The 24,675-nt window shown below is 40.1% G+C and overlaps 1 non-coding gene across 1 annotated transcript; it reads right to left on the bottom strand.

Annotated features, from left to right (window-relative positions):
• Positions 1-5,043: 5,043 nt before the first annotated feature.
• Positions 5,044-5,125, bottom strand: trnal-aag (transfer RNA leucine (anticodon AAG)). The gene has a single exon. It is a non-coding gene; the product is annotated as a tRNA-Leu (tRNA).
• Between the last annotated feature and the right edge of the window lie 19,550 nt (positions 5,126-24,675).

The following is a 24,675-nucleotide window of genomic DNA, read 5'->3' as shown; positions in this document are numbered from 1 at the left end:
AACATTATTATGCATAAGACAAAGATAACGATCCTGATCAGTTTAGAAATCTGTGTACGCTGTAAGGTTTTTACTTCTTAAACTTTTAAAATACACGTTTTGAATAGAAAGAAATCCTCTTCCTGGTACAGTATGTATAGCAAACCAGCACGTCTTTTTTTCTCCAATCAGATGGGTGTCAGATGGTGTCAGCCAATCACCATTCTGAAGCCCTACCATAATCTCTGGTATGGGGAGACCCCAGAATTCTGTCCCATAGTTTAGACAGATGATAGATACTTTTATTGATCCCGTGAGTGAAATAAAGTAAATCATTTTCATTTTAGGAAATTATTAAACGCTCGGTTAAAAGCAAAGGAGATTGTCTGTTATAGTGGACATAAAAACAAGAGTTCGCTGGCATTATATCCTGGAAGACACAGACCGGCGCCAGACCGGTAAATGCTTGATGAACTAGGGATTGGACAGTTTCCAAGTACTTGTACAATCGATGGAAATGTTCAAATAAATGTGCAAAAGAAATAAACAAAATAATCATTTATTTCTTTATCATATTGGGTAGCTAATGTCCTCTCTTTGCTAGTTAGTGGCTGTGTTTCTGCGTTGGGTAGCAACGGGTGACTGTTCTCAGGCGGAAGATGTAAACAGCTCAATGTTCGTGTTAAATATTTTTTTTAAATTCAATTAAACGGGCACAGTTAAGACATTAAATATACATATACATACTATATACAGTACAGTTTGCATACGGTAATATGTTTATGTTACGCGATTAAAAAATAAATAAATAAAAATGAAAAGTCCAGCACCAGCTGGATTCAAACACACAACCTGCCAGTTGGTAGTCACGCACCTAGACCAGTAGGCTACAAGACAGCTCACATGAACAGGCAGGCGAAACAGCCCTACACAGCCCTGCCGCAGTACACGGATATAATCATAACATTATTAAATTCTTGAGATACGCGATCCCATATTATATTCCCTTTTAATCAAATTCTAAAAATATGCTTGTTGACTCCGGTATCACGTTAGTTAAAGACTTCGAAGCTTACAATGTTTAGAGAGAAATGGAATACTGGTGTATATTTTTTTCTTTAAAGTACCAAGACCAGCTATATACTGTATGTTTATGTTCCAAAATTAATATCGTTTATGGCCTTCACACGCATTACAGTATGCTCCTATTCTTTTTATGCTCAGCTACTAAGATTTCCCTTCAGTGGTAAAATTCAATATCTACAACGGGCACAGTAAAGACGTTTACAGTAAGTCTTTCTACGACAGACCAACGGACCACGAGTGCCCCTGTCGGTCAACCAATCACGTACCGCGGTATTTTGCGTCATCGCGCGTCACGATGCACGACGCCGTAGCCAATTACCTCTGGTACGTGTCTGTACCGCGCACTTTGAATGGCTGCATCAGTACATCAGACAATGAAAGTTTGAGACCACTTTATTATTACAGGTTCTAGCAAACCTGAAAGCTAAGGCATTTCAGGTCACTTTTTTAATTAAAAAATTAAGCTTTTTTAATTGTGTATGAAATTCACTCCCATGGGCTCTGAAAGGGGAAATATACTGTTGGGATCCTTGCAAGTTAGGTGTCTCTTCTTGTGGTGAAGCACAGTCATACCTGACTTGTTCGGAATGACCCAAGACAGACTTTATCCAGAAGTGACGGCACCACTCCAAGTAGAATGAAAGAGAAACACAGCACGACATGGGGAGTCAAGAGGCTCCCACAATTCACCTTTCCTCACATTACTGATTTCTTCACTAACATTTTGACCGTTTTACAATCACAATGACCGTTTCACATTAAATAAGTTTTTAAACCATCAATATTTAAGAAAAAAAATAGTACTTTTTTTTCCAATTATTGAAAAAAAAACATTAAATGCCTTGATTGCATAAAGTTTCACAGACAGAAGCAGCACGCCAGCACAACCAACATTAAAATGGAGGGCACACTACGATTTGCATTGACTCAAAAGTGATCTCGGCAGACGTTATTCCCTGCATAACGCAAAAGGTGGCAAACCGCATTTGGTTTGAGTGGACGCAAGAAAGTTTTTCTTTTCTGCCTTGATGTCAAGCTGACAAAGTATCTTTAAACACTTTGCTTAGTTTCTCGAGAGACTGCCAAAAAGCAGCTCCCTCCCTTTTGAAGTCAGTTGGAAGGGGTCTCAACAGAAGCACCTAACAAGGTGAAATTCAAACCCAAGCCCCTGAAGGGGCTGGAGCCTTAATCCAGCATTTTTCACTGTTTAGCCACAGTTACCACTGTACTGTGTCTCTTTGTCACATTACTTGCTTAGAGAAAGCCAGGTGGCTTTCGCTCTTCTGGTCCGACTTAGTAGCATTACGACTGTGTAACGAACTGCACCTGCTTTTTTTGAGATGCTGCCATTCTCGTAGTGAGATCTCGACTTCTTTAACACCTCTGGATATAGTTCTTCTATGAAACAGGCTTCACACCTCTGCGTACAGCGCCCTTGATGTCATTTTATTTTTACAGCAGCCGCATCCGGAAAGTTGTGTCTTTTACGTTTTATTTGAACAACAAAACTACATACAATACAAACAAGAGCACATATAACGTATCAAGAAAATCGTCAGGGGCACATGCTATAATACAATTACACTTTATGAAAAACGATTACACAAGGTAAATAAAGATAAGATCCGCACAGCTTGTTCTTACATTTCGAATGAGTCCGTAAATACCCCTTTACGTCTATTTTGAACTGTTCAAACGGACTCTTCCCAGACCATTTCACTTTATACCACTTTCCTAAACGAGGATGCATCTCCTGTTTTAGAACTATTTTGGGTGGTATGGTTTATACAACACACCACAGTATTCTAATGGTGGACTGCAGATCTGTGCTATAGTTCAGTCGAATTCGAAGGATCCAGCAATCGTCCTGGATTGGACTGGGATTCTGAAATGTCTCTTGCAAAAGTATTCGGGTTTGCTTGAACCTTTGATAAAAAAAGTGATCTGATCTGAAACTACCCAGCTTACAGTCTCTGAGGTAGTTGTCACTAAAGTCGGACGTGATGTGGCACACATGTGCCGTGTGCCTTTACTTTTGTAAAAAACTGGTATCGGGAAAAGTTTCTTAATATTTCTTTTGATTAGCATGCAAGAAAATGTGATCATTACCTATGGAATTTCCCGCCAGCGTGGAGCTTGAAATCACAACCTTGAGACTCAGTGTTCAAGAGTCACAGAAGAGGTCAGCCTGGTCTTCAGTTTGCCAACGATAAGCTCCGGCAGTGCTCCTCTGTAAAGCAGATTGTTCGGATCGGTTATGTGGGACGGCACTTCGATACTAAGATCGTTTGCAGCACACGCATGGTTTCCCCCTTCACACAAAAAACATAGACGAAGGAAGCTCTCTTGTCTTGGGCTGCTGACTCCCGGATTTAAAGCGCTCTGGGTGCCAGCTAAGTCTCTAACAAGCACACTATAAAGACAGGAATGACACTTTGCTCACCTCACGCATGGAATGGCGAGGCTACTTGTTCCAATATTATCTAGTCTCACCTCATATGGTGCCGATTCCTGGTTTTCATTTAAGAAAGAGCACTGCAAACACCGTAAACAGTGCAAAACGTGTGATGAAAGAAGTTTTTTCCCCCCTTTGTCTAAAGCAGAACACAGCGGAGTAATGCCGATGGTTGTGAGATCAAGATTTCAGTGGAGCACTGTCGTCTACGTCTTTAGCTACATGAGTTGGACATCCTCTTGTACACGGAAAGCAGATTGAGATCCTCTGACATGAAAAGTGCCAGATAAAAGCCATTTCTCATCCTTTCTCTTAGTGGTGGAGCTATCGCATGTAAATGAGGCAACTTGCAAGGCGAGCAGGCTCGGTGCACACCGAACGCAGATGTCTCAGAGCAGTTGAGACGTGTCCAAGTGGCTGTCAAAGGACAGCACTTTGCCGGCGCCTTGGCTTAGTTGGCTAAAGCGCCTGTCTGGTAAACAGGAGTTCCTGGGTCCGATTCCCAGCGGTGACTTTCTTCCTGTCTTACTGTACAGAATTTATCCTCACGGGCAAATCCCATGCCTTTTAATTCAGGTGAATGCAAGTGTCCGTTTCCTTTCTGGAACAACTTGTTTTGAAAGAAATCTATACAGCTTGCGAAAGATGAAACACAAATCTTGCTTATCAGTGAAGAAGAGGTACTCCCAGCAGGCCAGCTAATACCAGCAAAGTTTTTTTTTTCACCCTAACCCAGAGAATGGAGAAAAGCGAGGCGCCTGTGGCTCTGCAGTGTAATCAGTTCGCGAGTTCGGCGGTTAGCTGAAAGAGTGGTAAATGGAGCTCGCCCCAGCCCGTCCTTATTCTTTTAAAGAGGATAAAAAATTAACTTCGCCGCCATTACTACCAGCTTTAAAAGACTGCCATGGGCACGGAAAAAAACACACTACAGAGGACTTTTCTGGAACCGAAGCAGAGATTCCTTTACGAACCAACTGATAAAGCTCAGCCAGTGACTACTGTTAACAGAATGTGAAAGCACGATCAACTTTGTAACTGCAACCACAGGAAAAACAGCAAGAAGCAGGCTCCATTCCCCATTTAAATCTGTCGTGCGAGGCATGCTTTTTGCACGCATGAAGTAAATCCCACGATTGCTTTTGAACTTGGACAAAGTACTTCCAAAGGAGCGCTATGCGCAAAGATTTAACAAGCTCAACCCCCGCCGACGATTTGGTGTGAAGAAGCAGAACATTCAAGTTTCACAGACAGAAGCAGCACGCCAGCACAGCCAAAATTAAAACGCCGGGCACACTACGATTTGCATTGACACAAAAGTGATCTGGGCAGACGTCGTTCCCTGCATAACGCAAAAAGTGGCAAAGCGCTTTTGGGTTGAGAGGACGCAAAAAGGTTTTTGTTTTGTGCCTTGATGTCAAGCTGAGAAAGTATCTTTAAACACTTTGCTTAGTTTCTCGAGAGACTGCCAAAAAGCAGATCCCTTCGTCTGAAGCCAGCTGAAAGGGGGTCTCGACAGAAGCACCTGGCAGCGGTGGGATTTGAACACACGCCCCCGAAGAGACTAGAGCCTTAATCCAGCGCCTTAGACCGCTCGGCCACGCTACCCGCTGTGCACTGTCTCTTTGTCTCATTACTTGCCCGGAGGAAGCCGGGTGGGTTTTGCTCTTGTCGCCTGAATTAGTGGCGTTATGACCGTGGAACCGACTGCACCTGCTTTTTCTGAGATGCTTCCCCTCTCATGGCGAGATCTCGACTTCTTTTACACCTCTGGATAAAGATCTTCTGTGGAGCAGGTTTCAGACCTCTGCGTACAGCACCCTTGATGTCATTTTATTTTTACAGCAGCCGCATCCGGAAAGTTGTGTCTTTTACGTTTTATTTGAACAACAAAACTACATACAATACAAACAAGAGCACATATAACGTATCAAGAAAATCGTCAGGGGCACATGCTATAATACAATGACACTTTATGAAAAACGATTACACAAAGGTATTCGGGTTTGCTTGAACCTTTAAAAAAAAGTGATCTGAAACTACCCAGCTTACAATCTCTGAGGTAGTTGTCACTAAACTCGGACGTGATGTGCCACACATGTGCCATGTGCCTTTACTTTTGTAAAAAACTGGTATCGGGAAAATTAAAGTCGAAACCCAAAACAGTAACATATTTAAGAGTAAATGCCTCCTAATAGCTAGCAAGCGCTCCTAGTTAGTAAAGTTGTTTGTGTCCCAGCCTGTCACGCGGGAAACCGGGGTTTGATTACCGACGGGGAGACAGCTAGTTTTTTTATGATCAGATTCCAGTCTTTAATGCTGTGTGTGAGAGTTTACGTAACTTTCCTTTTCTCACATTTTCTGACGACTATTCCGAAGGAGCGCCCTATCAACTCCTAATACTTTTCAAAAATCTGCCTGCATGTTTGATTAGTTTTGTTTTACTTAGAAAAAGTTCAATATTGATCATAACTAAATAAAATTATGATCAGAAACAAAAACAAAATGTTGAAGATGCAACTCGATCTTGAATCAGAGCTGGGTGACATGGGCTTCTGTTCTGATATGGTTGTACGAGAAACAGGAGGAATCTCTTCTCTCCTATGGAACATGAGCTGAATCAGGAATATCAACGCATGACCTACATCGTAAAACTAAAATAAAAACTAACATTAAGTTATCAGAGACATCCATTTATATACAAACAAGAGACAGACAAAGCAATAATTCTACATTAACTTGTCCTGCACTGATCAGACTAATTGAAATGGTCTGATTCAGAGCCTGTGCAGCTCGTGGTAATACAACAACGACAGTATTGAACCCTCAGCACCATACTGACTACTGAGCACAAGTTCAGCTGCTCTCCAGCTTTGTTACGCACGTTTTTTTATTGCAAATGGAGCTGATCTCCAGACAGTACAGTGTTAGTCAGCAGCCTCTACTAGTAATACATCGCCCCTGTCCAAAATCTCTAGGTAAAAAAAACACATTTTATACATTTGTCTGTTTAAAGATATAATCTCTTTAAAAAAGACAAAGGGTTTGTGTGTCAATTGTTTCGAATTAATTTCGAACGCAAAGAAAAGTAGTTTTCTTCCAAGAAATCACACATTTGTCGCATCCTCCATACTATACTTCTCTCTTGTAGTAGTAAAGCATTTTGATTTAAACTGAACAATATATTAAATGTTTCATCTATACACTTACGATTAACATAGGCAGCCTTGAACGGATTGCGGAAATCAAATATACAGATGGATTCAGAGTGTGCTTTCCAACTTTTGTGTAACATTTTCCTTTGATAGGTCGGAGTTGTTTTTAAAATCTGGATTAAATAAAAAGGAGTGACGTCAGTGTAAAACAGCTTTCCTTCATGGGGAACAACGGTTGTGTTCCATATTTCTAATGATTTTGGTTTCAAGATAGCAATTTAGTATGAAACATAAAAGCCAGCTGGATAAATCTGTTACACGTCATTTACAATGGTCTTTCAACTAATAGCCCGTGCAGGGATCAAACCCCAACTGTTGGTATGAGTTGCGTAAGGCTCTGCAACATGCAGATTAGAAACTAACCTCCGCTTCTTCATTATATACACAGTGAGCTATATATGCGGGCTTACTGCCCCCTACGGGCTCTGTATTTGATTGCGGTACAAGACCGGCCATGGAGAAATGAAGTGAAGAGGGTGTGTTCATTAAAAGGCTCATAGCGTCCCAGGGAGGTCTCAAACCACCACCCTTTTGGTTAACAACCGAGCCACAAAGACTCATGTACAGCTTAACACTTCTCGGTCTCAGTGAAAGTGATACACTCCATCTTAAAGGAAAATCGCCAACAGTGGCCGATATCTATTGGAGTTTTTTTCATTCTATACTGCAAAGAGATGGACATATAAGGTCAGCAGGCTTGGGGAATTGGACCTTATGGTGAAGGCTGCGGGCTCAGCATCAGCAGAACCTGATCAGTATCGGTTGACTCCGATATACTTTGACAACTTAACTTCTGGATTTAGAGACATTTACCTTAGTGTCGGTATACTAAGATGTTTTGGTAACGAGGAAGGAGGGACAAAGCAAATTCGCAGAATGTGTGCTATTTTTAGTCCTCACATGCCAGAGGGTCAATATTAAAAAAAAAAGTAACAGTATAATCTCTTGTACTTCACAATTTAATAGTGTCTGTTACATTGTGTCTCACACCTCAGTGTCAGAATTGTGAGACAAGTTTGTAATCAGGAGGGAGGGCCATAGCAATTCAGCAGAAATTGCATTCATCTTTTCCCAATGCATTCTCACATGCCATTTTCTCACATGCCATGCTCAGAGGGTCATATTTTTAAAATGGTATCATAAAATGTCCTGAAGTTCAGGATTTTGACAGTCTGTTATATTGTGTCTCACACCTTGATGTCAGAAATATGAGACGATTTTAAAATCAGGAGGGAGGGCCCTAGAAATATAGCAAACATTGCATTTACCATTTGACAATGTATTCTCTCATGCCATGTTCAGAGGGTTGTATTTAAAAAACGGTACAGTACAATGTCCTGAAGTTAAGGATTTTTATAGTCTTTTCCATTGTCTCTCATACATCTGTGTCAGAATTTTTAGACATTTTTATAACCAGGAGGTAGGTTCGATCACCCTCTGCTCATCCTCAGTTAACCATATAGTCTCATATACCATGTTCTAAATGTCCAATTTAAAACTGCTATATTAAAATTTCTTGTAAAATGCAAGAGTTTGAGTCTTTTTATGATCAGAAGGCAAGGTCGTGGAAAATATGCAGGAAGTGCCGGTGAATTTACGTTTTGCCTTTGTCTTATTTACTCGTGGTATAACATGCCAGTTTGTTTTATTGTGAGTTGTGTTTCTGAAATGTGTTTCATACAAAAATGCAATTTGGACAGTCTCTACTTACATATTCCCCTTTACTGAGGAAATATACAGCAATACATCGGGATAAGTATTTTTAAAAATGACTGTAGAGAGCCATCTACAGGCGAAAGACGACATAACATCACAGCAGCAGCATTTAATATGGAACGAAAAACGCAAAGCAGCAGCTGGCGAATAAGAAGCCAACTTCAGCCTCGTTAATGCAATAGCATTAGGTGAGGTGGAAAAATATTTCTTGCTCTGAATCTTAACATTTTTATAGGAGGTGTTCTAGGACCTCTTACCTCAGAAAAAAAACTGCCAGTACATCACTTATTTCTACTCCATCAATAGCAGCAGAGTTATCAGTACTGAGCCCTAAATGTAGGTCCTATCATCATATAAAAAGTCGAAAGTATCGACTGCATTCAACTGATAAAATGTATCTTCTATGAGAGTTATATCTTATCCAAAATACATCGGAAACAAATTTGCACGTTTTTTGGGGGGGATCCTGAAGACTGAGACTCAAAACTTTTTTTTTCCTTCTTTCCAGGAGGAAGGATTATTCAGATGCAAACATTGTCCCAAAATCGATGTACTCTTCAATGATATTCAAATCCTCAAATTCTTCATCTGAATGTCGATATTGAAATATGATATCGTACAAATTGTGGTTTTCTTTTTAAAGCAAATTTTATGCTTTAAATTAAATTTTATTTATTATGAAAGTGCCGGAAATTTTTCAGTACTTTAGAGGGTTTTGCCATTTTAGATGTTATGCAGTTCCTGTCTGATTTATCAAATGTGTCATTTAAATCTCCAGTCATTTCTATATCAGTCTGAAGGCCTTGTAGTAAAGATTGCAATTCATCCAAAAATGCCAAGTTTCCCACTGGTGATACATACAAGGAAATGAATGTATATTTTCCCCCAAAATCAACAAATTTAAAATCAAATACCTCCCTCATCTGCAGGTGGAGAGAATAATGTCAGAATAAATACAGGTTTAAAAGTCAGGACCATTGATCGTCCTATTTTAAAATGACACTAAAATGCTCACAATATATTAAAAAGCTCTGTAAAATGCAAAAATAATAAAAAATATTAAAACAAGGTAAAAAGAAATAATACACAGTTATAAAGCTCAGGAATTATCAATGTGAAGTTACAATGGGTTGATTGTGTTTCATGTGATTTAAAAAATAAAATGTTTGCAAAAAATCCACTTACAATATGCTAAAAATGGCAAGAATACTTAACCTTTTACTACCAGTGACATATTTAGCCAATGTCTGCCTGGAATTTCCTCCCCCTTAAACATTTGTTATATCTCTGCAGCAGAACATAGCAGGAGCCTGGTTCAGGTCTTAAATTGAAGCTAGCCCCCATGGCTTTGAGTGTGAATAGTCAAATGTCTTGTATTTCTTAATGTGTCCACTCAGCAGACAAACATATGAAAAAAAAAAAAAAGCTGGCGAACATTTTTTTTTTTTGGTCTTCAGATGTCAGATTTTTCAACTATATGCATGTCAAGGGCCTGGGAATGATTTGAAAACCTTGTTCTAGGTGGCTTCTAGCTTGGATAAAATTTGGGACAAATTGATCAATTAGAAAAAATTCTACATCATGTTTTGTGAAGACTGGACCTGGAATGAAATTTCACGCCTATAATAAAAAATCATAAAAATATTGAAAATAATAAGAATAAAAACCATTGCAATTGCTATAAAAACCTTAAGACACTGCTAGAGAGCCTTTATCTGCTGTTATGCAATGAAAAAAAACCTCAGAGTTGCCTTCTGGTGTGAAAAAAAGGAGCACTGATAAGAAACTGATAAAAAACTGATTGATTATCCCTTCTGAGTCAATGATTGACAGCTAAAAATGCAGCCTGAAGCTTCTAGAGGAAGTCTCACCCCCTAAGGGCTCTGAATGCCTGAAAATACAAAGAATGACAGCGGTTTTTACCAATCAAATCGCCTTATTTCTGGCGCTCGTTCTTCAAACATTTACTATGTAATCAGTAACGTTTACTAGTCTCTAGCTCTTGAGATAAACTAGTCTGGGTTATTTTGGATATATATCATGCTCCAGAATAAGGTAAAAACATGGGATATATATATATATTTGCTGGTTTTTGCTTTTGCGGTTTTGTTGGTAAAAATGTATGATATTGACATGCTGTGCTTGCCGGGTTGCCATGTGTTTTGGGATTCTGCTAGTTCATTAATTTATTGGTTTATTGCATAATAGTGTCATGTCTGTGGAAACAAACTTTATGGTTTTGTTGTGGTGATATTGGAGAATACGTGCATGTGAGAAAATTTGTGGAGCGGTTTCAAACAAACGTTTATCTCGCGTTTATCTTAAAAATAAAAAGTGTCACCTGGGGAGACAGGAGTGGTCCTCGGTGACCGCGATCCGGACTACGTTAACAGGTGTGTAATTTAAAAAAAAATAAAACAAGTTAAAAATAAATAAAAATAAATAAATAAATAAAATAAATATAAGACTAAATGGGTTTAACATTCAGCAATGTAATTGGTCAGATGCTTACGATAAGTGATGCTGGTGTTTCGTGTGATTTAGCGAATTCAAAAAAATATTCATTTTAAAAACAGCAAGAGCTCGTATGAAAAAAAAGTTCGTAAGTATCTTTGTTACAACAGCCGCGCCAGAACTATTCAGATACTGTACATCAGAAAAGTACCTGAACTGTTCTGTCCTATATAACCGTTGAGCACGGACACACAGAGTCTCCAGCCAGTGTTGGAGATTTATGATTTCAATGTTTTTTTTCCTTTTGAGCAGAAGCTGGGTTTCTTCCTCTAGTTAAAGTTATTGGAGTTGTGGTTACTATCAAGCAGTCTGTTGTATACTGTACGTGAAATAAAGATAAGAGTGCTTTCTTGATACTTCACAAGAGTATACATAATTCATGAGCTGTATTAAAAAAAATGAACTGGAAGAAAAGCAATAGGGCTGGAGTTTATAGACTGTGATGCAAATACGAGAGTAGGAGAGGAGGGGACTAGTTCAGGAGCACAACCGGCCCTCTCCTGCCCATTCTCCCACCAGGGTCTGTTGTAACCCAGTGTGAAATTCAGCTCCTTGCAGTTCAGCTTTGGATCACTCAGCTGCTTTGCCCTGGGAATATAGGGCAAATAAAGGAGATAGCAACCAGACTAGAGGGAGAGTTTTTATTCCTAAGGGATGACTTGTTTTACAACAGCAGACAACTTAAAGAAACAAAAACCTCTGTTCTGCTGCTCCAGGTTGGTTCCACTGGGAACAAGTGTGGCCAGGAGCTCATGAACAGTAATTAGGGGTTGTTTCCACAAGGGGGGCTGGAGTAAGTTAGATGTCAAGGGCAATAAAACTCATTAGTGTTACGATCCCTGCCTCCCGGCAACGGAGGAGGCAGAAGTAGGCGTAGCCCCTATCCATCAGTTCACCTATCAGTTTTCCCATTCAACACCACACCCCCGTCTCATCCTACTTAAACACCTGTCCTTCCCTACCTCATTGCTCAGTATTGGTTTTCCCTTTCGAGCTTCCTGGTTGCGCTACTTCTACTCTGTGTTCGTCTTGGCTTTCGGTTTGCGGTTTTTCCCTTTGGACTTCGGCTTTTCGGATCTCGGCTTGGATTGGTTACTTTCGCTCTGTTTGGATTACTGGCTACCCCTGGATTCTTGGATTGCTCTACGGACTACGACTTCAGATCTCGCTTCGGCTTCGGTACTCGTTCCCTTTCGGATTTCTGGCTTCCCCTGGACTCTCGGCTCGTTCCTACGATTATGGTTTGCTTTCGGATTACGACTTGGTTTTGTTCGCTCCTGCAAGTGGGTTCACTCACTGGTTCGGTCCCTATTACCGAACCCATAACAGAATACTGAGCCACTTAACAAGGACCCAGCGGAGCAAGAGGAGATTCGCTCGGCTTTGGATCAGCACGGACAAGCCTTACTCCAGCTCCAGGCTTCTGTCCAACAGATCTCTGCGCACCTGTCTGCAATGCCGCCCATCGGCAATTGAGGAAGCAACGCTGGAGCTGCCACTTCGGCTCCGCCTCCGCCAGCTCCTACACCTGCCCCTCGACCTCTTCCACTAACTCCACCTGACAGGTTTGACGGCAAACCTACGAAATGTTGGGGCTTTTTAGCACAGTGTGCGCTGGTTCTCAGGCTTCACCCGGAGACTTTTTTTTCTCCTCAGGACAAGATCGCCTTCATAGTTTCACGGCTAACCGGCCGCGCTTTGGAATGGGCTATTGCTCTGTTTGATCGCGGGGCTCCTGAAATTCAGGATTATGATTTTTTTTTAGAACAATTTAAGGGGGTTTTTTGTCGTCCCATAGTTGGCCAAGACTCTGCCTTCCGCCTCTCCTCCATCCATCAAGGCCGTCGGTCTGTACATGATTATGCTATTGATTTTCAAGTAGCAGCAGCAGAGACTCACTGGGACGATGAGGTCTTTATTTTTTTTTTCCGTCAAGGACTCAGTGAAGAAATTAAGGACCATCTGGTAAATATGCCGCAATTGGGCAATACCTTGGAGGAAGTTATTTCACAGGTACTGCAATTAGAACTCAGAATTCGTCATAGGAGTGCTGAGAGATCTCGGTCCCCTATACTAGAGGCTCCTCGGCTATCACCTTTCAGATCTGCCGACTCAGAACAACCTTTGGAAATAGCCCGCACCCGGGTAACCCCTGAAGAACGTGAGAGGCGCCAAAGAGAGGGTCGCTGCCTGTACTGTGGGAAATTTGGACACTTTAAAGCGGCCTGCCCTGCTGCATACTCATCCTTGAAGCGCCGCCCACCTTCTCAGAATCCTAAAGTGAGTGAGAATACTCAATTCCCTCACCTTTCCTCAGGATTTTTTATTTTTTCTACACTATTCTGGGGTAATGAAAGGAGACCCCTTCTTGCTTTTATAGACTCAGGGGCGGCGGGTAACTTTATAGACGCCGCCGTCGCTCGAGCTTGGAAACTACCCTTCACCCTTCGTGTCCAGTCTATTGATGGCTCCCCCGTATTTCCAGGACTTATTAGGTGGCAAATGGAAATTATAAGCCTGCAGATATGCGCCACCCATGTGGAAGACATCTGGTTTTATCTCCTTGAGACCCCAAGACATCCTCTGGTGCTAGGCTTTCCTTGGCTACAGCAGCATGACCCACACATTTCTTGGTCCCGTAAAGAGAAAGTAGCTTGGGGACCCAGATGTATTAGAAAATGCTGTCGCCTACCAGTGAAGATTGCACTCATGGCGACGTCCCCTTCAGGGGTTCCTACCATACCCCCTCAATACTCTGATCTACAGGAAGCCTTTAATGAGCAGGAGGCCTTGGCCCTCCCCCCTCATCGACCTTACGATTGTGCCATTGACCTTTTGCCTGGTACTATCCCTCCCAAAGGTCGTATTTTTCCACTCTCCAATTCTGAGTCTGAGGCCCTGAAAGTCTATATACAAGATTCTCTGAAGGCTGGGCTTATACGTCCATCCACTTCACCAGCATGTGCCAGTTTTTTTTTTGTGGAGAAGAAGGATGGTGGGCTCCGTCCCTGCATCGACTATCGTGGCCTCAATGAGATCACCATCAAGAATCTGTACCCTTTGCCTCTAATTCCAGCAGCTCTTGAGTCTGTGCATGGAGCCAAGATCTTTACAAAACTGGATTTACGAGGGGCCTATAACCTAATCCGCATTCGGGAGGTGGATGAATGGAAGATGGCATTTATGACAACCCATGGACATTACGAATATTTGGTCATGCCCTTTGGTTTGGTTAATGCTCCAGCAGTGTTTCAATCTTTTATTAATGACATCTTTCGTGATCTCCTACAAAGATTTGTCTTGGTTTATCTAGATGACATATTAATTTTTTCTGATTCCTTCCAGGATCATGTTCTCCATGTCAGAGAAGTACTCTCCCGGCTCATTAAGGAATAAGCTATATGTCAAACTAGAGAAGTGTACCTTCCATGCTTCGAGGATTCACTTTTTAGGGTACGTCATCTCGCCGGAGGGGGTGGAAATGGATTCGAGTAAAGTCTCGGCGATTACTGATTTGCCCACTCCCAAGAATCTAAAACACATTCAACGATTTCTCGGCTTTGCTAACTTTTACAGGAAGTTTATTCGAAACTTCAGCGCGGTGGTCACTCCCATAACCTCTTTGACCCGTAAAGGACCTAAACAAGGCAAATGGACCCCTCAAGCCGAAGATGCATTTCAGCGTCTGAAACACCTGTTCACTACAGCCCCCATCCTAAAACACCCTGATCCAACTTTGCCCTTTGTGGTCGAAGTGGATGCTTCTGGCCATGGTGTGGGTGCTGTTCTCTCCCAATGTCATGGAGAAAAACAGGTTCTTCATCCCTGTGCCTTCTTTTCTAAGAAGCTATCCCCTGCCCAAATGAACTACGACGTCGGTAACCGTGAGCTCTTGGCCATTTAGCTGGCATTGGAGGAATGGAGGCACTGGTTAGAGGGTGCTCATCACCCTTTTTTAATTTACACTGATCATAAAAACCTGGAGTATCTGCAGTCGGCCAAACGTCTTTGTCCTCGCCAGGCTAGGTGGTCCCTTTTTTTTTCCAGATTTAATTTCTTGATCACCTACACTCCAGGTTCCAAGAACATCAAGGCAGACGCCCTTTCACGGATCCACGACCCCCCTGAGGCCGAATTGATTCCAGAACCCATCATCCCGTCTGGTAAGTTCCTGGCAGCGGTAAGATGGGACATTGAGGTAATTGTCCCACGAGCCTTGGTAGGGCAGACGGTACCTCCTCAGTGCCCTCAGGACAAGTTATTTGTCTCTAATTCCGTCAGATCGGCAGTTTTACAATGGGGACACGACTCCCGCTTCGCCGGACACCCTGGATTCCACTGTACCTTGGATTTCATCTCCAGAGACTTCTGGTGGCCAACTATGGCCAAGGATGTCAAGGAATATGTCCAGGCCTGCTCTATCTGCTCCCAAATGAAGTCTTCCCGGATGAGGGCAGCGGGCCTTCTTCAACCCTTACCCATCCCGGACCGTCCTTGGACCCACCTCTCAGTAGATTTTATTACTGACCTTCCACCCAGCCATGGACACACGACTATTATGGTGGTGGTAGACCGTTTTTCCAAATCTACCCATTTTATTCCACTACCATCCTTACCTACTGCTCGAGAACTAGCAGAATTGTTTGTACAACATATCTTCCGACTGCATGGCATCCCTAAGGATATTGTTTCTGATAGGGGCCCTCAGTTTGTCTCCCGATTTTGGAGGGCCTTCTGTAAGTCACTGGGCACCTCAGTCTCACTTACCTCAGCTTATCACCCTCAGGCCAACGAATGAATCAGGAACTGCTAACCTATTTACGGACTTATATCTCCTCTACCCATGATAATTGGGTGTCCTTGCTCCCATGGGCAGAGTATGCACACAATTCTTTGTATACCACATCTACTGGCATGTCTCCCTTTAAGTGTGCTTTAGGTTATCAGCCTCCTCTTATCCCTGACTCCCATCCCAACACAGAGGTACCTTCGGTTCAGGACTACATCTCTAACCTGAAGACCTTCTGGAGGAAGGCCAAAGCCACCCTTCTTCGCACCTCAGCTCAGCAGAAGAAGGTGACTGATCGGCGCCGTTGTATCCCACCCAGACTTCGACGTGGTCAGTTTGTTTGGTTATCTACTCGTAACCTTCCTCTTAAGCAACCTTCTTCTACGCTGTTGTGTGCTGGGGCAGCAGCATCATGACTAGAGATGCAAATAGGCTCAATAAACTCACCAAGAAGGCTGGCTCTGTGTTGGGGCTGAGTCTTGACCCCCTGGAGATGGTGGCTGAGAGGTGAATGCTGACCAAGCTCACAGCCATCATGAACAGCACCTCTCAGCCACTTCATGGGACTGTTATTGGGCAGCGGATCACCTTTAGCAACAGACTGCTCCAGCTACAGTGTTCAAGGGAACGTTTCCGCAGGTCTTTCCTCCCGGTGGCTGTCAGGATGTATAACACTGTCCTAGGCTTAGACTGTTAGCCCTTCATATGCTCGTCTATGGATAGCATGTTGCTCCATTGTACTTTTTGGACACTCAATCTGTATATACCTATGCATATACCTATATATTTATTTTATATGTATGTTGTATTACTGTACGTATTTTAATTTTTTGTCTATTCTGATGTCTGTTTTTGCCTGTCTTGGGCTGGACTGCTGTAACACATCAGTTTCCCTTTGGGATCAATAAACTCTTTATCTATCTATCTTTATCTCCTCTCTTCCTCTCACTGTATCTCCTGTCCTGTTGTTGGTGTTTATTACATGGAGATTCTGTGTTTTCTTCTTTCAGTGTATCTTCTGACCTCTCTCCCTGGTGAGACTCTTGGCTCTGTTCTGCCTGCTGTGAAGGATCACTCCTTAAAAACTCAATAAAGCTCCAAGCATTCAAACTCCTGGTCTGCAGTAATTACTGATCTGTAGTTTATTTCAGTCTTTTAACTGGCTATCATGAGGTTCAGAAATGCAGAAGAGACGCTGAAGAAGTTTTTTAATGACTTTTGTAAATAAACTTTTATATCATCAAGATTATACTGAATTTTAGATTATAATACAGATTTGGCCCACGACTCTACATCTGTTTTGTGAGTCACTGGAGAATATGATGTGGACACGACTTAAACTCTTTAAAATGCAGAATTAGAGATTAAATTTGTCCCTGACCAATCACGTCAAATATTGTGGCCATGTACAGTATTGATGCGCTGATCACTGCTGGGGGCTTTTTGTTAAAGTGTAGTAAGAAGCTACAGTTTTTTAGGTAGTCAAACAAAATCTGTAAAATGATTGAGCTTTATCTTAATTTCCATACTATTAAACCGAGTTCAGGGGAGCGCAGTGGCATAGTGTTCAGTGTTGCTGCTGCCAGAGCCTGGCCTGGGCCTGTGTGTCCATCTGTCTTGAGCTGGACTGGCGTCCTGCCATGGGGTGCCCTGCCTGGGGCCCTTTCTTGCTGAAACAGGCTTGGCTGCACCCACAGCCCTGGACTGGATAAAGCAGACTGCAAATGGATGGATGAAATAAGTAACATGATTTTTTTTTCTTTGTTAATGTAGTTTAATATTGTACTGTAGGTAAAAAAAAAATTGAAATTAAAGTTGCTTGTATATTTTTAATTTGTGATTCATAGTTTTTATTGCAGTAAAAGCGTCACATGGAACGTGAGACTGGGCTCTTGTGGTGCTGCAGCTCTGGACCACTAGGTGTTGCTGTGCCCAAACTCTGTCTTTTTACAGTCTTTACAGGACAATCTTGATTATAGTGTAAACAATAACCCTGCAGCTCTTTAAGAGTTTTAAGATGGGGTAATCTTGTTTTCTTTGCATTTAGATATGTGAAACAAGCACATTTATTTGAAAGGAATCGCATTAACACCTGGTAAAAATCTTAAATTCAGCCCAGAGCCGGACTGCAGTGAAAACTACCGACAACACTTGATTTCCAGCTGTTGCTTTGCGTGTCATGAATTATTTAGTATGCACATCGCCCCACGAATCTAATGGTCCAGATTCTCTTTAGTCTTGAACTGTGAAAACTGCGGAGATAGAAAACTATGAGGGATCACGGTTCGAAATATCCTAAATCCTCAAAAACACTGACAAAGTCAGTCCAGCGGACTTCAGAATCAACATGAGCCAGAGGACACACGTTTCAGTATATCTGTGTATCTGACTTCCTGTGATTGGCGTGTGTGGAACAGCGGGAGGCGAGACCCGCGGGGGGCGTGTCGTCCAACTTTCGGAATGATCAAAAAATAAACCTTTGTGCACGAGAGACAAAAGGTACCTTTAGAGAAGTCGTGTACTGATTGCAAAGTAGCTGATTTTGACAAACAGATAATTTTGTTTGAAGAATTAAACATCTGTCTGTTATGTAGCTTTATTTTTTATTTACGTGAGCAGAAAGTCACCTTGCTCTTGTTTTTTATTATAATGGGGTGTGAAAATTGCCTGAACACCGGGGCGCACAGTGAGATTACTGAGATGGATAATTTTAGTAAATTTAGTAATGTTGATATGTCTGGATTTTGTTTATATGTCTGGATTTTCGGTTTCAGGAGGGAAGATAAAATTGTATCCAGCCATGATTTAGCTACGTGACGCTGCCCCTGTGAAGTCGCGGTGTGGTGCCCATAGAGTGTTAGTTTTATTATATCAGTGGATTACTGTGATCTTGCACGTACGGTTTTTAAACGTCTGTAATTGCTATTCTTGCAAAATACATCCTGTATTGTTATTCGGTTTGTCTGCGTGCTGGTGGGCAAACGTTCGGCGTGAAAATTCTTCTGCGAGGACGGTACCTTTAAAGCAGAGAAAACGGCACCAGACCTTTTCGGCTCTGTTCGGCTTATAGCTTAAGCCATTCCTCTTCGCACTTTAGTCATAGAGGTTACATTTACAATCATGTTATATTTTTATGTTTTTTGAGAGACTTCAGAAGGCTTCAACTAATGCATAAAAATGTAACATCATGTGTTCTCACGTTATGAACTCACTTTATTCAAACTAAGTTTTCTAAATATGCAGCCAGGTACTGGATATTGTTTAAATAAAAGCTGCGACACTTTTCACAAATCGCGATCTCTTAAACGCGTGTGATTTAGTTATTGACATCTGAAAAATAGTGGTCTCAAAAACAGTCATTTTAATAAGCGAAGGTTATGAAAACCGGAGAAAACAAATGACTCTGAACTACAGTATAACAGGGTTTCCTGTCTCCTTTTACAGTTGGACGATAACATACCAGATTCACACTCACCTTTTTTCTATACTGTATACAGATACAGCCATTGAAAATGCACAGTACGACCCCGTACTGTGGAAATTTTCTACAGTTCACCGAGTTGTACCGCAGTAAGTGATTGGCTGGCCAAAATGACTGACAGGCAGCACTCATGATGAATTGGTTGTTAGTGAAACGATTGCTTCATTTGATCTCTTTACTGTGCATGTTTAAATCCGCTTAATATTGAATATTAATATGGACATTTTACAACTAAAGGAAAATTTTAGTAGCTGAGCATTAAAAGAAGAGGAGTATAACGCGTCTGAAGGTCATAAATAATATTAATTTAGGAACATAAACATATTATGTAAAATGTATATGTCTGGTTTTGGTAATTTAAATAAAAAATACACACCAGTATTCCACTTTCTTCATAAACATTTTAAGCATCAGTCTTTCATTCGGTTACATACTGTGGTTATTTTGGAAAAGGTTTTACGTACTTCTGACTGTATTAAGTTTATAGACAGAACTTCATAAAATGTATATAAAAGTATATACTAAGTAAAAGTATAAGTATTAACTTCATTAATATTTATTCATATTTAATTGGGCTCGATATCACAGTAAAAAACCACATACGTTTTATAATTTGATTAATAGGGAATATAATATGGAACCGTGTATCTAAATAAATTGATAACAATATTATTTTATTCATATAGCTCAAAATATTACAGTAGTAGACTTTCTTTGTAAACATCTGCATCAATTTGACTCATTCACCCGCGATTACTTGGAAACTTTTGGCCTGCCCTGTTCAGTTATAACTTGAACTGTCAAGCAGTGTGTTGGTATAATGGCTTAGGCATCTGACTTGTATGCTGTAAGTTGGAGGATTGAACCCAGCTCTTGCCATGAGTTTTCTTTAAACAGATAAACATTTCTTTGAAAAACTAAAATAGTAAATATTATTGAAAATATATTGAATTTGATGGTATTTCTAAATATCACAACACATTTAAAGTTAACTGAGTTAAGTGATTAACCTTTTCTATGAATACTTGTGCTCGTTATCGCAGTAAAAAACCTCATACTTTTTAGAATCCGCTAAATAGGAAATATAAGATGGAATTGCTTATCTAAAGAAATTAATAATGATATTAATTTACTGTACTCCACATTCTTTGTAAACATGGTTTATTTTTAATTTGACTCAATCGCGCATGATTACTTTCAAAACATTTTAAAACTGTTCGTCTCAGCTGTGTTTTCGAGGAGCCCTTGACAATCCAAGTTCAATACCTGCTTACGGCACAAGTTTTTCTTCTAACAAATACTGAAAAAAAAAAAATAGTAAGTATTATGTACACTATATTAACATGTTTTTATATATATATATTTATATATATTTATCATAACATATTCAATGTTAATTTATATTAATAATGAAATAAAAACGTGAATTATCAAACGGGAATACTGTCAACTGTTCAACCGATTTGATTCAAAACACTTTTATTCAGTTGGGCAGTTAAACAGACGCCTCAAGCCTTAAAATGAAGTTGTATATATTGTAATTAGAATCGAGAATAACAAATTAAAAATACCATTGAAACTATAATAATGTGTCTGGTCATTATTAACAGTATTAATTTAATAATAATAATTTCAAGTATCTTTTTCAGAGTCATTTTTTTCTTCGGTTTTCATAAGCTTCGCTTATTAATATACCTGTTTAAGAGACACAATGTTTCAGATGTCGATAATTTTGTGAACAAATGACAGAGCCTGCAACCTACAGTTTTAAAGATTGTGATTTGTGAAAAATTTCACAGCTTTATTTTAAACAATATCTAGTACCTGCTTGCAGTTTTAGAAATCCTAGTTTGAATAAAGCGGATCCCAGGTGCAAGTGATAACGTGAGAAGACATTATGGTATATTTTTTATGCATCACTTGAAGCATGCTGAAGTCTCTCAAAAACATAAAAATGTAACATAATATTGTGTGGCACGATGGGCAACCGATTCTTTTAATTTTAAAGAAAATCAAAAATAGGAAACAATAAAGTGTGTGTCTCAAATAGACATTGCATGGTTTTAAAACCCATAAAAACTGGTTTAGTTAAAAAAACATTTTTCTTTTGTGTGATCAGCTTAGAATCTTTGTGCAAGCTGTACATTTTTAAAACTTTTAAATTAAACATTTTAAAGACTTTAATATTGTAAACGCAACACAAATTTCTTACAGATACAGAACAATCACAATCTCCTGTTTTCCCGTGGTGTGAAATGAATTAGCAGGAGATTGAGAAAACGGTGCACCCACTGAGCTCAGTCAGAGAAAAGGAGGGCGCCGTAAGGACACCATTCTGCAGCGCAGTGTTTTTGGCTCTGAGTGCGCCTGCCTTTAAAACTTAATAATAGAGTGTAAATAATTTATTTTAACTTGAAATATTTTACTATTAAACATAGCTTTCTCACCAGTTCGTTTTATTTTTTAAATGATCTTTAAACAAAACAGGGACTTATTGTACTTTCTAATGACATTACACATGGAAAGATTATACATTTTAATCATTTTTAATTTAAAAATATTTTAGAAACATTTAATCTACACAAATATCACATATTATTTTATTTCTGATTGTTATGACAACAGATTACAATCTAATCTTTCCATGTGTGATGCCATTAGGAAGTACAATAGTCTCTTGCTTTGTTTAACGATGGTATGAAAAATAAATCTAAATGGTGAGAAAGCTATGCTTAAAGTTAATTAAGGAACTTAGAAGACAAAGATAATGATTTACATTGTTTAATTTTAAAAACTAAATAATAAATGCAGACGCGATTGGTGCCATTTGCACTGCGAAAGCTCAGGCTGTGCTGCTTCTCCCCCCGTCTTTGATGGGGCGCAGTATTTTCACAGCCTCTGACTGGGAAAAAAAGACCAGCTGATGTGTCCTACATAACAGGAAGAGAAGAGAATGTGATTTTTTTTCAGTATGAAACGTGTGTTACGTTTATGAAATTCGAGTATTTTAAACATTTAATTAAAAAGTAAAAATCTTACAGCTAACACAAAGGTTCAAAGCTGATCACGAAGATGAAAAATCACCCATTTTTTGCGCATAAAAAGTGGTTTTTAACTGAACCAGTTTTTTACAGATTTTAAAGTCATGCGATGTTAGGCAGGGACACGTTATTGTATCTTATTTTTTATTTAATTAAAAAAAATAAATCGTTTGGCCATCTGGTTGATAGGCTGTTCTCCAATTACTGGCAATTGTAAAACAAAATAACCATTCCACCCTCCCTTGATTAACTTAAAGATTTCCATTAAGAAATGCTTAAACATAAAACCATTACGTATAGTAATCAATCCAAATACACACGCAGGAGCCAATTTTGCCAGACACAACATCCCAGAGCAAATCAGGCACTTGGGCTGAGATCTCCTTTAGCCCAGCCAGCTGGTTTCCTGTTGAATGACGTGACAGACTGGGTTCAATCCCAGGTGATGTACTATATATTACAGTTAATCTTTGGTTTTAATTCCAAGTTAAATTGTTGGCTGATTACTGGCTGATGACATTTGGATGAAGACAAAATATAGATTTTCTCAATTCAGGTGTAAACCTGAAAAAGACACATCATGTTCACAATAAGCTTTAGTGGACTATAGTAGTAGTAGTAGACTATAATAATAAAGGACTTTCTTTATGCATTCAGCTCTGATCGTGCCTAGGTGCACCTAGGTACATTACTGTCATGATCGCAAACCCCTCCTCTTAAGGGCACTCCAGCCCTTCCTTGTTTGCCTTATTCCCCACACCTGTCCCTTGTTCCAGCCCCTTTTCTGTTCCCCCTTATAAGCCAGACGCAGACGCCAATCTGGGCTCTGCATTGGTTCCTGTATCATGCGAGCCCGGGTCCTGGATGTGTCTGGCTCTGTCATGGTTTTAAGTTTCTGTTCCTGTTCCCCTTGCCGGTCCCAACCCGGTTCTGGTTTCTAATCTCCTGTCTTGGATGGATCTCCTGGCCATGGACTTTTGGCTTGTTTTTGTACTTCTCTTTGGACTCGTCCCCAGATTGTTTGCCTCGCTACACCTTCCCCGACCGCCAGCACTCCATGGACACGCCCCCCTGTTTTTATTCCCGTATCCTGCATGACTTTTTCCCTGTGTTTCCTCACTCAACCCCGGATTGTGTCGTCCGCATAGGGTCCGGAAAGAAAGCTTTCGTGACAATTACAGTGCTCATTACCACTACAACGACAATAGACGTTTTTTTTTAAAAGAAACGAATGTCAAAATGTTTCCAAAACGTCCACTTGTGATACTTTAGCTGCTTAGTTACACGATCCCATATTAATATAACTATCAAGTGATGTTGAATCACTACAACATGTATTTTTTTACAATAACAGCAAGTGGTGTTTTTACTACGTATTCTTAGAAAAGGATAAAACGTTATAACTTTTTATGAATTACAGAAAATAAGCTTAATAATGTTAGAACAAGCATGTTAAAACCAGAACCCATGTTAGTTACCAAGTTAAAGACTTTGATGCATAAAATATTTATGCATAATTAAAATATTTATGATGAAGGTGGAAGGTTGTGTACTTTTGTCTACAAGAGCAATCTTTCTTTTATAAAATATACCTACTTTTTAATGTTTAATGATTGACATTCTGTAATACACAGTTTCAAATTATTAAAAATCTAAAGAGTATGCAATTTAAATTCTTAATTGTTAAAAGACTGTCAGCAGTGACTGGGATTCGAAACCAGGCATTTTCTGGTGACAGCTCTAATGCTGTATATGAGATGTTAAGCTTTATTAGCTCCACCTGGTGATTTTACAAGGTGCTTCCAGATACTATTATCATATTTCATTTCAAATGTGGTATGATTCGCCATGCCCACCGCGTTTTACCGCCATGTACTCCACACATTTTGAATGGCTGGATCTGTAGGTGCCATTGCTCCAGGTGAGGCGTGAACACACAACATCGCCATGACTCTGCTGTGCACGCTGACTGATTGTGCCACTGGGGCTTCGCAAGTCGCAAGTCAGTCCAAAGACTTTGAACAAACAAATGGTGAAACAGGGTTTCGTCTGTGGATCCATCTCCACATGGGGGAAGGGGACAGTGAAACAGTAAGGAAAATACAAGAGAAGAAACTGAAAGAATTATAATCACTGCAAAATAGGAAGAGGTGGCTGGACATGTTAAACAGTTTGGCGGTTAATTTGTAACATTTTTGGTGACAATCAGCACACGGATTTCTCTTCATGTTCCTTAAGATGTGCAGTATATATTTTCATTGTAGATTGGTTACTTCAAAAGTCCAGTAAAGTGACAGTGGAGAGCTATCCGATATACATCTTAAAGAAGACTCCCTGTGAGTCGATTAAACATTTCATTTTCAAGTCAAATCCTTTACATGAAATAGACACCAACAATAGAA

Source organism: Lepisosteus platostomus, chromosome 5 (genome assembly GCF_059453375.1).
Source record: "Lepisosteus platostomus isolate fLepPlt1 chromosome 5, fLepPlt1.hap1, whole genome shotgun sequence".
NCBI lineage: Eukaryota > Metazoa > Chordata > Actinopteri > Semionotiformes > Lepisosteidae > Lepisosteus > Lepisosteus platostomus.
The sequence above is the reverse complement of the archived record's forward strand: the minus strand, read 5'-3'. Positions and strand labels throughout refer to the sequence as shown.